Here is a 13,532-nt window from a genome sequence, read left to right on the forward strand (position 1 = left end):
ACTGTATTAAGGTGAAAATAAATCTCTTGGGGAAAAGTTAATCATTAATTTCAGAGATTTAAACCCCCAAACCTGTCTCTCACCCAAGTTACAGTGGGTTCTCATCTGATTCTGTATTAGAAAAATGAGCATCAAAGAAGTGTAAACTGATTTGGGCAGCAAAGTTGCAAGGTATTTTCTGGTTCAATCCAATTTTAACCAAGCATTTTATTTTTTTGTTTAGGAGCATTTCAGTAGCTCTCAGAGAGTTTTAACTAACTTGTTTCATGGAATAACAGGTTGCAACATGTGCTGGGTACCTTGTGGATGACAGGTAGTCTGTACTGACTAATTTGTGTAGGTCCTGTTGGAGAAACCACTCAGGTCAGTGGGAATTGTCCAAACTGAAACCAGCTGTTAGTGCAAGCTTTTATATGGACCTGGCTCTTTTCAAGATTTAACTCGCATTTGCTCTACTTCCTGTCAGAGGACCAGATCTTCTCAACTACTTATGTTTCTGGACCTTTCTGTTCTGTGAACAAAATACCCAGGGAGTTCACTCCCATGGCCAGTGTACCATGATGAGCTACACAGGGTGATGAGGAACCATGCTGGAGTCCAGCATGAAGTCCTACTCCAAATGGATTACATGGAAATGCAAGGAAGGAGTATAGTGCAGTTAAAAGAGAATATCTGCATAATGCATATTTACTTTGCATTGCCAAGAATAAATTCCATGAATATTTTCAGTGCCTTTTCCAAGGTTTCTGGCTTGTATTCTTTACAAAGTGACTTTCAACACCGTCTTGTGCATCTGTTTTCATTCATTAAAGAGTTTGTTTCCTCATATGATAAAAACAAATCTGGCAGCTGAAATATCTGTGCAGTGCAATAGCAGTGCCAAGACATCATCAAGGCTTTTGCAGTTTGAGGCTGGATCTAGACCTCACAAAATATTCCACAACCTTTTCTCCTCTTTCTCAGCTAAAATTCCATTGCAGCAGCTACAGCAGTGCCTTCAGCAAGCAAAATCTGAGAAGAGAGTTCAATTTCATGGGCAACTCCAACAGGATGCAGGCAGAGGGGTAATACCTCCATAAACTCATGCATCAGCTATTCAGCTACCCCATGCCAAAGCACTGGTTGTAGGAAACTGTCATACTATGGGGGTGAAAGCAATGCAGACCTATAAAAACATTACAAGGTTATATATAAAGTGCTGCAAAACCAGGGAGTTTTGTTTATATTCTCTCCTTATACATCCTGTAGAATTCTGTATGAGTCTTATTCATGCAATGGTTATAAAGCCAGCAGATTCTTTATAGTCATATTAATTTTCTACAATTCCCTCCAGTACTTGGACATCAGAGGGATTCTCAGGGGTTGCAGTGTATGTTAAGGGTAGCTAAAATTTCTGGATGCCTCTTTTCACATGATATAAATCTTTATCTCTAAGGGCTAACTTGGAGTGAAACTCGCAATCAGACAGTCAACACAAGGGCTGCATTTCAATTAAATGTCCCTTAAACTGTGAAAAGGGTATTTCTTGTGACTTTGGCAAAGCAGCAAATTTCACTCTGACAATAGTAAAACCATCAGCTAAGGTATGTACAGTATATCAGCTAGACCAGCCCCTGGAATACCTAGGAAATGTTTCCTATCTTCTCCCAAACTGTGAATTGGTATTTCCATTGCTAATCTAATGGCTTTCCATCAGTTACACAACTACTTATGTTGGTTTTGTCCATATATTTTTGTTGGAGTTTGTAGAGGACCCTCAAGGAACAACTCAGCCTTATCCCTTGGACTCATTCTAGAAGGGATGTGTAAGAGAAATACTTTCATTATGGGGAGTTTCCTCTATTAAGACCCTGTGAAATGCCAAGCCTAAATGTATACAGCCACCACTGGGAATAGTCACCAAGAGAGCAAATTGTAATTTCATATTTCAGGATCAAAGCAAAATGCACATTTCCCAGATGATAAAGTTGAGCTTTATACCAGACACTGAAACTGAGAAATACTTGCTCCTGAAGAGGGAGCAGAAGCATATTGTGCAACACATACACCCAGTGAGAAACAACAGGAATTTACAGTCCAGAGACACCCACAAATGGCTCAGAAATAAATCATTCACAGACTTGATTCAGGGGACAGTATGGAATAAGGAATACCCTGCAAATGACTGCAAGGACCTTAGATAGGCACAGGCAGGAGCCTTCTCCTAGAGACGGAGATCACAGCGTGGATCTGCCAGCCAGGGCACGCATTTCCTGGCCATGGCACCTCACCACAGGGCATGCTGGACCATGCTGGACCACACACAGCTGTGGCACAGCCTGCTCCTTCCTTGGAGCAAGAGCAAGGAGAGGAGGCAGCTGCCCATTTTCAGGCAGGCTTCAGTGGGAGCACAGACATGCCCAAGCCCTGCCTCAGCACAGGGTCGAGCACTGCAGGGCTGTGCCCAGTCTTGCAGCCACCTGGATTGTGATCCTGTCCAGGACTGCTGCTGTCCAATCAGCCCATTATCTTTCCTTCCTTCTCCTTTTTAAATTCCCAGTGAATTGCTGGGAAGTCTTTAAAATACATCAACTCCATGCAAGTAATTTTTAAACAAACAATTGGCAAAAAAGCTGGACTGCAGTGTAATTGGTAAGCCAGGATTTGATCAGTATGAAATCCTACCTCCAAGTGTTGGGATATGATTTTTTTTTCTCCTTTATTTCACAAATACTGTGGCAAGAAAGCTTTCTAAAATCATAGAATGGTTTGTTTTGGAAGGTACCTTTAAAAATTATTTCGCTCAGCTCCCTGCCATGGGCAGGGACACCTTCCAGGTTCAAGGTTGCTCCAAGGCTCATCCAGCCTCACCTTGTGGATCCACATCTTCCTTGGACAATCTGTGCCAGGGCCTCATGAGGAAGAATTTCTTCCCAATCTAACTTTGCCCTCTGCCAGTCTGAAGCCATTCCAGTTTGTTCTGTCACTCCATGCCCTTGTCCAAAGTCCCTCTCCCACTCTCCTGGAGCTCCTTTAGGCACAGAATGGGGCTCTAAGGTGTCCCTGGAGCTTCCTCTTCTCCAGACTGAACAATCCCAGCTTTTCCAGCCTGTCTCCAGAGCAGAGCTGCTCAAGCCCTTGGAGCACCTTTGTGTCCTCCCTGGCCTTGCTCCAGCAGATCCACACATCCTTCTGATGCTGGGGGTCCCAAAGCTGGAAACAGCACTGCAGGTGGGGCCTCAGGGGAACAGAGTGGAGGGGTAGAATCACCTCCCTCAACCTGCTGGTCAAACTTCTGATGAAACCCAGGGTACTGTTGGCTTTCCAGGCTGAAAAGGCACATTCCCTGGTCATGTCCAGCATTTCAACCTCCAGAATATGACAAGAAAAAAGTTTTGTCTGTTTTTCCTTATTTTTGAGTATTCAGAGATCAATGGGGAGAATAAATTGTGGTTTTCCTCCTTGGGTTCTGGGTTTTTTTTGTTGTTTTGGGTTTTTTTCCCTCAGTCCTGACTGATCTACAGAGCACCACTATAAACACCATTTTCTGTGATCCAAACTTGAAAGTCTTATTTCTGCCAGTCCCAGAAAGCAGCCCCTTATAACACCCCTGAAAGCATGTCACAGCAAAATGCATCTCTTAACACATCTTTTGACAGAAAGGTTTGTTATGTGAACTCCAAAGCACATGAAAACATTTTGCCTTCACAGATCTCAGCAGGAGTCACCTTATTTTTGTTTTCACATCATAAAGTTCTGCCAATTATTTTTAAACAGAAAAATGAGTCCAATTAGGAGAATGAGAAAGGAGGAACCCAAAGACTGACACATATGAGTTTGACCCATGCTGTCAGAACTTGCATTTAATGGTTGAGGTCCATTACCCGTTTGTGCAAGTCCTGACCGAGCCCTTTGTGCTCCAGCTCTCCCAGAGAGGTACCCTGGCTCTGTGGTAATAACAGCTCAGCTGAAACTGAGCCAAAGCCCCAGACTTCCTTTCACAAAAGATGCAAAAGAAGATTCTACAGAACACCTGTGTAAAACATTATACCCTTTTTGCTTTGCTTTTCTCATGGGGCGTGAAGGCAAAATTTAAATCTTTGTTTCTCTATAGATGAATTCAAAATGCACCAGTTGGAAGACTCACAAACTCAGAAGCAAGTACCAAAGCAGGCATACAATTGTTCGTTTGGACAAAGTCAGCAGAAGGAGTTAGTGGATCTTTCCCTGTGCACCAACATGGTTTCTTACACTGAGCTTAAAGGATGGTTGCAGAGAGAGATCAAAGCCCAAACATTATACAGAGACATTAGCTGAAGGTTTATCATACCTGTCATGGGATGCAAAACCATGTTCCTGTGGTCAGCAGAGAGCTCATGACCTCTCACAAGAGCTGACCACAGAATCCTGGTCAAATACCAATAGCTAATTACATTTTGGCTTTAAGCACTGTGTGAACCAACCACGGGAATCTCTGGTGTTGGGTGCAGAGAGCCCTACCAAACCTCACTGCACCTGGCTTTCTGTGAGGAATGGTGCAAGGGGCAGGAATCAGAATTTATTAGATGATTATGAGCAATTTAGGTATTTAAGGCAACCTGTAGGTAGATCTGACCCTTCCAGTACAAAGCTGCAATGCAGGGGGGACATGCCTCAAATGCTGGGTGAGCATGAGCTCCCCTTCTGCACAACACCAGCAGCACTCGGGATCACTCCCGTAGATAAACTGGCCTCCATTTGCTGCCTTTTCATCAGGACTGGGCTCACCAAATATTTTGATTGGCAATACCCCAGAAGTAGGTTTCCTGAATACAATCACTTTCTTTTTTCAAAGTATGTCAATAAAGGGAAAATGAAAAAAGTTGTTCCTTTGAAGCTGAGATTTTGAGGTGAATAAATATGGATGTGCTATCAATGCTGTTAAGACACATTCCTCCCAAATACCATGGCAACATAATAGAAAGAAAGCCATTTTCAAGGTCCCCACACCTTCCCCAAGCACAGGTCTCATCCGCTCCCCACACAGATGCACAGTGCCTTTCCCAGGGCAGGACAGGAGACAGGAGGTGCCCCAGGGCAGCCAACAGCTTTACCACGGACTTCCACCGGGTTGTAGTTCCACCTAACATACTGCAAAACCTCAGCATGAACAGCACAATATAGTTAACACCAAAACTCTTCCTATATTTGCACACATTCCACTGTGGCTGATGAGAGATTAATGTATATTCTGGAAAGAAGAACTGGCATTTACTGGTTTGGGCCATTCTTAGAGTAAACTTCCAACAACATATCCAGCCCTGGCTTCACAATGACATCAGTAACACCATGAAAGGTCTGGCCCTGTAAGTCATATATATGGTATGGCCATAAATTCATAATAGTTCAGCTTTTATACCTTAATTCAAATTTTGAACAGAACTCACACAATTCTTACAGCAGTTTGTAGCAAATGATTGTAGAAGGAGCAGTAGGTGTCTCCAAAGAAGCTAGCTGCTGTTTCACTGTGCTTCATTAGCTCCAAGCTGCAGCCAAGAGCAAAACAACAAAAAAAAAAAAACCCAACAGTTAGCTTAATTGGTTGAAAAGCAGTCATTTTCATTTTCTGTTCTTTGTGAGGTTTATGCTCCTGTGTTTTCTGATGTGGTTGCCTTCATTTTTCTTAGACCAGCTCCTCATTTGCTTTCTCCCCTGCTCACAGAGCGCTTGTGAACTGGAGAGCCATAGGGATAGGGAAAAGCCTCTTTTAAATGAAAAGATAGGAAACTGAAAAATCACATGAAGTGTTGTTCAGTGCTAGGGATGAGACACAAGCAGTGGCATTATTTGAGGTTGCAGGGCTGTTCTAAACCAAACCAGGGCAGCCCTTGGTGGCATTTCATGGGACTCTCCCCAGGGTGATCCACTTATATCAGCTTTGCTCGCATAAAGCCAAGACCTTTCAGTCCTGCAGTTGCACTGGTGTTGGTGGTAGGAAAAGTTACAGAGTAAATGCCAAGTGCCTTTCCATTTTCTGAAGGTGTCTCCTACACTGAGCTGCACACCCAAGGATGCACATCCAGGGCTGCTGCAGAGCAGGGGGGCTGCAGGGCTCTGCTGAGGCTGCCAGATAACCCAGACTACATGAAAGAGTCCAATTTTGCCTTTTTCCTCACTATTTTTATGACTTCTTCTTCTCCTAAGCAAGAGAGTGCCTTGCAAGCAGCTCAACTCCCCAGGGCTTTGTATGGTGTCTGTGGGAAAGGCAGAGAGAAATGGATGCACCAGCTCAGGCTTTGCTTTCACAATGGAGCTTATGGATGGATTCCTTGATGATGCACACAGTGTGGCCCACCAGTGACTCACAACCAAGGAAAACTCAAACCAAAGCTGCACATGAGGGGAAAAAAATGCCTTAAAGTTACATTATTATGTATAGTGAGTGGGTCTATAGTGCTGAAAATCATTTCCGAGAAACCCACAATGCCAGGCAGAGTGCCACAACCCTCTTCCTGCTTATTGTGCCTTCTCAGCATCAGTAATGGGAAATTTCTGCTTTGATTAATAGGTCCATGGCTTGTTTTTCTGCATGGAAACAACCCCTCTAAAATCAAGCATCATCACACAACAAGTGGTGTCACCCTCCAGCTCTTGCATGGGGGCAACTCTGAACGCAGCAGCCCCCTGCTGGGACATCACAGAACCCACTAAGGGCTTTCTGGACAGAACAAGGGAGGGAAATCCAGGACAAACACACAATATTGCTCATCTTCGTTTTTTAGCATTAGACAGAAAAGCAAGAGCTCAGCTTTGATCCTGACATGCAAATGTTTCACACATGGGGGGATGGCACAGAGACCTGAGCAGTGAGCAGGGCATGTCTCCACTCTACATTTGCTTTGTAAACTGAATCAAAACACTAACTAACATAACCATGGCTGTATGATTAACACACACACACACACACACACACACCTGATGTGTTATTGCCAGTGATTATATTTTATCTACTCACAACTCACAACATCTCCACTTTGCAATAGCCTGAGTGCTCAAGAGCACAAAAGTCTCCCACAAAAGGATCTCTTTTCCTCCTGCATGCAAACACCTTTAAACACAACCCTCCAGTTAAAAGCTTTCAGGTGGGGTGGCAGCTTTATCTGGCAGATTTTCCCTCTGCTCCTGCTTGGGAGCAGCTCGGTCTGGTTCAACCAGCTTTTAACTTGCCAATTAGCAAAGCCATGGCGATAAGGGGTGAAATGAATGACCAAGGGGCAAAGCCTGCAGGAGGATGGTGCCACAGCTGCCCCCGCAGAGCCAGAGGGAGATGCCACTAGGTGGTGACAGTGCCCACAGAAATCAAACGACCCAGGAGAGATCCCTATCTCCAGTACCAGGGCACCGGGAACGTGGGTTGGAAATAAATGGTTAGTGCTTCTTGTTTGTAAGGAATGGGAACTAATGTACTTGGTGTTGTGGGCAAGACGACCACTACTGATAAATACAAAAGCGAATGAATTTGCCTGCTTGGTGTGAGTGTGAAATGAGCTGTTTCTGCAACAGCCACAGAAGTAAAGTTTGTTTATCTTCATTTCCCCATGCCCTCTTCCTTGCACTTCCAGTGCCCTCAGACTGGGATCAAGTATAATCTGGGCTGTGGGATCCCCCTGACATTCCCAAATGGAGCTGATCATACTTCCATGGAGTCACTCTTCCATGGAGTGACTTCAGTTGCTCTGCCCCTTGTGCCAACACAGCCAAGCTCTTGGTTTACAGCATATTCAAAGCAACACCTCAGCAGCTATATGGCAGTCCACTAAATAATCTTGAATTCAGTAAATATGGGTGGTTGCAGATAATCCATCAAATCTATAAATGCTGATAAGCAGGGATTGGATTGTACCTGGTTACCTTGGTTTTTTCCTGTGCAAATACTTGTGTAAGTTTTATCCTGCAAAAGGCTTCTCTGCTACTTTCCTGAAATCAGAGTTGTATGAGAATTCACTTACCTATTTCATCTAAAAGTGTGACACATCATCAGACACTGGATTTGTCTTTCATTTTTTATTAATCACCTAAAGGATGCATTCAAGAAAATGTAAATTTTTCAATAAATGGCAGCAGAGGAGAAACTTTTTCCTGGCATTTAATTATCTTTGTCATCTCAAAATGAAATCAAGAGCTCATTTACATCTGGTTGTCTTGTTACTGTAGCATTCTCATCTCAAACATGAGAAGGAACCCAACTTGAAAAAACCCTGTAATACCCAGATTCTTTAAAAAATCCATGTGCATGTTGTGACCTGCTCTTTATTAGACCTGTGCTCCCTCTTGACTTGCTTCAGAGCAGCATTTAGCAAAGATAAAGTGATCCCATCATTACCACAGAGCAGACAACAAATCCACTGAGTTTTCTTCTGTTAAATATATCTGTTAAATATTTCTTCTGTTAAATATATCATATATATAAATATGATGAGAAGAGGGGGATGTCTGGAAAGGACAGAGAACTTAGAGAACACAGTGATAATATTTGCAAAACTACAGGAAAAGTAATGTTATTGCGGAGATGGAAAGACAAAAAAATCTGAGGATAGTTCTAAAAAAGAGCAGGGTTACTGATATGTAATTCATATCTGACTTAGGGTTTTGTTTACCTCTTTCTTAATCCAGCAAAAATGTTCTTCTCTGTCCCAAAGTGCAGCCCCACCAGTCAGACCATGTAGCACTGCAGGTCAGGGCTCTGCACTCAGGGAGACAAGAGGGAATGCAGGTGAGCTGTGCTGAGCCTCAGGTCAGTGCAAATCAGAGCAAATCCCATCATTCAGACCACTGCCATAAATCACACTCCAGTACTCATGGCAGAATGGGATGCAAAGGAAGCATGGCAAGTGTCCCTGCAGTGATGGAGCATTCTCAGAATCACAGAATTGTTTAGGTTGGAAAGGCTTTCTAAGATCATCAAATCCAACCATTAACCCAACACTACCAAGCCCACCCTGAACCATGTCCCCAAGTGCCGCACAAACACCTTTTATAATCCCTCCACAGATGGTGACTCCACCACTGCCCTGGACAGCCTCTGCCATGGCTTGGCCACCCTTTCAGTGAAGAAATTTTCTTTAATATCCAATCTAAACCTTCCTCTTGAACAATTTGGGGCCATTTTCTCTTGTCCTATTGCTTATTCCCTGGGAATTCTCTGCTTATTCCCTGCCTGGCTCCTACCTCCATTCAGGGTGTTGTAGAGAGTGAGAAGGTGCCCCTTGGAGCCTCCCTTTTCTGCAGCCTGAGCTCCTCCAGCTCCCTCAGCTGCTCCTCATAAGGCTTGTGCTCCAGACCCTTCCTCAGCTCCACTGTCCTTCTCTGGACATGCTCCAGCCCCTCACTGTTGAATTTGGTGATCTTAAATGTGGTATTTTGAATTTGGTGATCTTAAATGTGGTATTTTCCAACTTTAACAATTCTTATTTTACTAATGTCGTTCTTGTAGTGAGGGGCCCTACCACCCAACAAAAAAGCATTTACAAAACCAGTGTTCAAGAGCATAGAAAGGAAAAGAAATCTTCTCTGACTTGGCAAACAGCTGTCAAGTGCATCTGCAGAGCATTTTCAACTTCTCTTCATGAGTGATGCTCAAACACATTAGTTAGTGCTTAGCCCCAAATGTGTGTTTTGTAAAGCCCAGTTCTCACATGGGAACACACACACATGTATGTCAGCACAAACTGAGATATTCCCACTGCAAATCCCCTTTGCTTAATGATAGCACAAATTTTACTCATTTCTAAACAAAGTCTCCTCTCTTTATTCAAAAATCACTCATTTCTAAATGGAAAAAAAAAGAAAAAAAAAACAGTGAATTTTTTAACCAAAAAAAAAATCAGGTTTCAATTTTACAGTGAGTGTGAAGTACCCAATTCAGTATGTTTTCACTTTTATTAAACACTGCATTTATTTGCACAGCCCTTCTCTTACCCAGGCTGGTAAGTGACTGGAAAATCAAGGGTTTGCCTCTTCCAAGGCCATGTAACCCCTGACAGCAGACATTGCCAATATGCCAGCTTAGCACTGGGTTCCTTCTCTGGAATGAGGTGGGATGCCCTCAACTCTCCTGAGGAACAGCCACCAAGGCGACACCTGACATGAGTGTGTCCTTGCACAGAGATATGGGTGCTCCAGGGGAGTCCCCCAGGATGGAGGTGTCCTCAGCTGCCAACAGTTCCTCTGATGGAACCACAGGCTCGGCTGTGGAGAGTATGGCTATGAAAAAATACTATGCTAGAAGGTGTAAATAAAAAATATTTATTTTCAAAGCTGTGCTGGTTTTGTTTGTTTGGTTTTTTTTTCTCAGCTGTACAAGCACTTTCATAAAAACTGGAGACCAAAAGACCACTCATGTATGGAGCCACCTGGAACGAAAGGCAGCAGAGAACTTGAGACAGAAAAGGAAATCGCTTTCCCCATGTTCCCATCATGGGATGTTGGCAGGGAAGGCAGGGGGTTCCCTGGTATGATACAGCTTTTGTGTTCCCCTCTTTGTGCCAGCTGTGGGCCATGGGCTGTGAGCCAACATGCATCCCAGACCATGGGATTCTCTGAATCCACCCCCTTTTCTCCCTGTGCTGCTTCTGCACAACAGAAAGATGACCTTGACCAATCACCTGATTGCTGGAGGTGACACCCAACCTTGTCCACTGCCACAGCAAACCTCAGGGACTTTAAAACCTGATGGGAAAATATCTTTAGTACTAATTTACTGGTGGTTAATTGGTGCTTGAGGTCAAGGCTGCACCATTACTCTTGGGGAAGCTGGGGTGGGAAAGAGCTGGTGTCCCCGCTTTGGCAGCCAAGCTCAGGGCCAAACAAACACCTCATGGAGGCAACCAGAGATCTGGGGAAAATACATTCAGTGTTGGAAGATTAAAGGCAGGGTGTCAGCAAGAGCAAGCAGGTGCTCTCAGCATGTGCAGCTCCTGTCCTGGTTCCCCAGCCAGCGCTGTGCTCTCAGCCCCAGAGCCCCACATGCCTCAGGTGTCAGGTGGGGACAGAGCAATGGGAGGGACACACAGCCCATTCCTGCCACAGTGCAGTAACAGAACGGCTTGAAAACAAACTGCCTGTGGTTAGTGCAATGGAAAATATGCAAGAACGTTCTTTTCCCCAGTACACACTTGCCCTGAGCCTGCTCCACAGCTGGTGCAGAGCTCCTCCTGTGCCCCACGCCTTGGGTCCCAGCGTCCATTTGTGTGTATCTCCATGAACAAGGAGATTTCGTGACTCTTATTCCAACCATTAATCCACATCGCCAACATCATGGTACGCTCCAAAACCCCCTTCAGGACCACCTTGATGCTGAGCAGATGTACGAGAAGCCTTGTCCCCATATCAGTGAGGGCAAACATCTCTAGTTTGGAGAATTCTGCTTTCCATTGTGGTCCAAGGTCACCCACAACAAGAAGAGGGGTTCAATTTTAGAACCAGTACCACCAAGATGTCAATTACTTTTCCAGACTTATGAAAAAAAATCATTTAAATATTGCATCATATAAGCAACCTGATTCTTGAGCATAGGCTCTTTTATTCCCTCCCAAACCAGATGTGCAATGGAAGATGACAAAGCAAAAAGACCACCAAATAAATGTTTTCTACAGACACAGTTTATCTAGCCTTCATTGAAATAATCTGCTGTATCCCAGCACTGAATGCTGCAAATTGACAATGATTTCCATGTTTCCCCGACTTTCTGGCATGCATATGGAAGTGTGTTGCTATAAAACATAGGCAAGAATTTCAGACTAATTAAAGGGATTTTATCTGGTTAAAATCATATCTTTTTTTTTTTTTTTTAACAGACATCTCCTTGCCTGTGTGTTCTAAATAGCATCTTAGATTATTAAAGTTTTCAAAGCTAATTTACATCATGCTGTTTATTGTCTTCTGTTTATTTTTGCATGTCTCCCTGTATAGTCTAGTCAGCTCTAGCTTTCTTCCCCAGAACTAGAAAGTGCAAATCAATGGCATTTTCAGACTCTCTCGCCCGAAAGCAGGAGACAGGATGGATCAGTGGTTAGGGCACTAGACAGAAATACAACTCCCTGCTGCCAACATCCCGTGGGATCCCGGGCAAGGCGCTCACCCGCTCTTTGTCTCTCTTCCCCATCTGTAAAACACCATTTTCCTAACTCACAGGGCTGTCCCAAAGCACTCAACATTTCTTTTGAGTCAGGTAATGAGGTGCAGACATAGCTCATAGCCACCTCTGTGCCTGCCACCACTGTTTATCAAAAAAAACCCTACAAAAGGACTGAAGGGAGCTGCCTAGTGTAATTGTAGGCAGGAATGAAGCTGTAGGTGAAACATCTGACTTTGAAGAAAGGAGATACATGAAAGTGTGCAAGGGCGCCTCAGTCCCTGGGGTGGAATGTAAATACAGCTTTCCAGGCAAACACTCCGCTCTGAAATTGGAGTAACTTTGTTCAGGTATAAATACTGCGCTTTAAATAGCACAGCAGTGCCTTATCTGCTTATCTCGGCTATTAAGGAACCCTTTGTTTTCAGCAGATTGCCACTGGCCTGAGTGACGAGCTTGTGACTCCTGTGGTGAGCATTAACCAGAATAGGATTCTGCACAGCAGCCAGGGATGCTCGTTTTTCCCTGGTGAAATCCTCACACATTGCAGACAGCCTGGCCAGGTGGCTGGATCCGCACAGCGGAAAGTGTAGGGGTAGCAGAAGAAGAAGGCAGGACCCTCTTGTTCCCCACTACATGCCAGCCTGACATCTTAGAGGTTATTTATGGCCTCGAAGACATGAAGCACCTTCCCAAAAGTCCCAGGTCATCCCTTTAAAAGGGCATCCTAAGGCAGCTGACCCACCACAGGGCAGGCTGCAGTTTCTCACATGTATGTCTCCCTGCCCTGCTGCCCAGTGTAAAGCAGACAGGTACCAGAGCATCAGAAACAAGTCCTGATCCCTCTCTCTGAGCTCTGTTGGAGGCTAAGGTGTCCCTAGTAAATCAATATTGTTACCTTATATTGTCTATCAAGCAAAGGTTCTGGAGCAGAATCTGTAAAACACTTTATTTAATTCAACCCATTGTTCCTCTGTCTTCTGTACTGTACAGTACGATAGTAAGAGACATGAAAGGATATTGATACAGAGTTTCCCATTTCAAACAGATAAAATCCAACCCAGAGTCCAAGAGAATTTCTGTCGAATAAGTCTGGGGCACCAGGTTAGCTCCTTCTCTGACAAAGGCAGCGTCAGGCAGGGCTGGCCCTGCTGCAATTCTGGATGGACTAAAGGGGAAGGGAGCAGAGATAACACTCACATCAGACCCCACAGGACTCACCTGGGAGAGCACCACCCAGGCAGGCAGATAGGCTGGGCCCAGGCAACTCCAGCATGCAATGGCCCTGGTAAAAACATTAAATATAGTAACAAACAGATTTTTACAATGACAGAATTCCCAGAACTTGTCTGTGCTGGTAGAAGCCCAATTTTCTGGCACACTGCAGGGAGTCAGGAGCTGCACTGCTCTTTGGGGCATGATGTTACATTCTCCACAGGCC

The 13,532-nt window shown here is 44.3% G+C and overlaps 1 long non-coding RNA gene across 1 annotated transcript in view; it reads right to left on the bottom strand.

The window, feature by feature from the left end:
• Positions 1-13,239: 13,239 nt before the first annotated feature.
• Positions 13,240-13,532, bottom strand: part of LOC137482817 (uncharacterized) — a 30,157-nt gene continuing 29,864 nt past the window's right edge. The window contains exon 3 of the long non-coding RNA XR_011004229.1: positions 13,240-13,376. This is a non-coding gene — a long non-coding RNA (uncharacterized lncRNA). The remainder of the gene's footprint in view (positions 13,377-13,532) is intronic.

This window comes from Anomalospiza imberbis, chromosome 15, assembly GCF_031753505.1.
Source record: "Anomalospiza imberbis isolate Cuckoo-Finch-1a 21T00152 chromosome 15, ASM3175350v1, whole genome shotgun sequence".
Classification (NCBI taxonomy): domain Eukaryota; kingdom Metazoa; phylum Chordata; class Aves; order Passeriformes; family Viduidae; genus Anomalospiza; species Anomalospiza imberbis.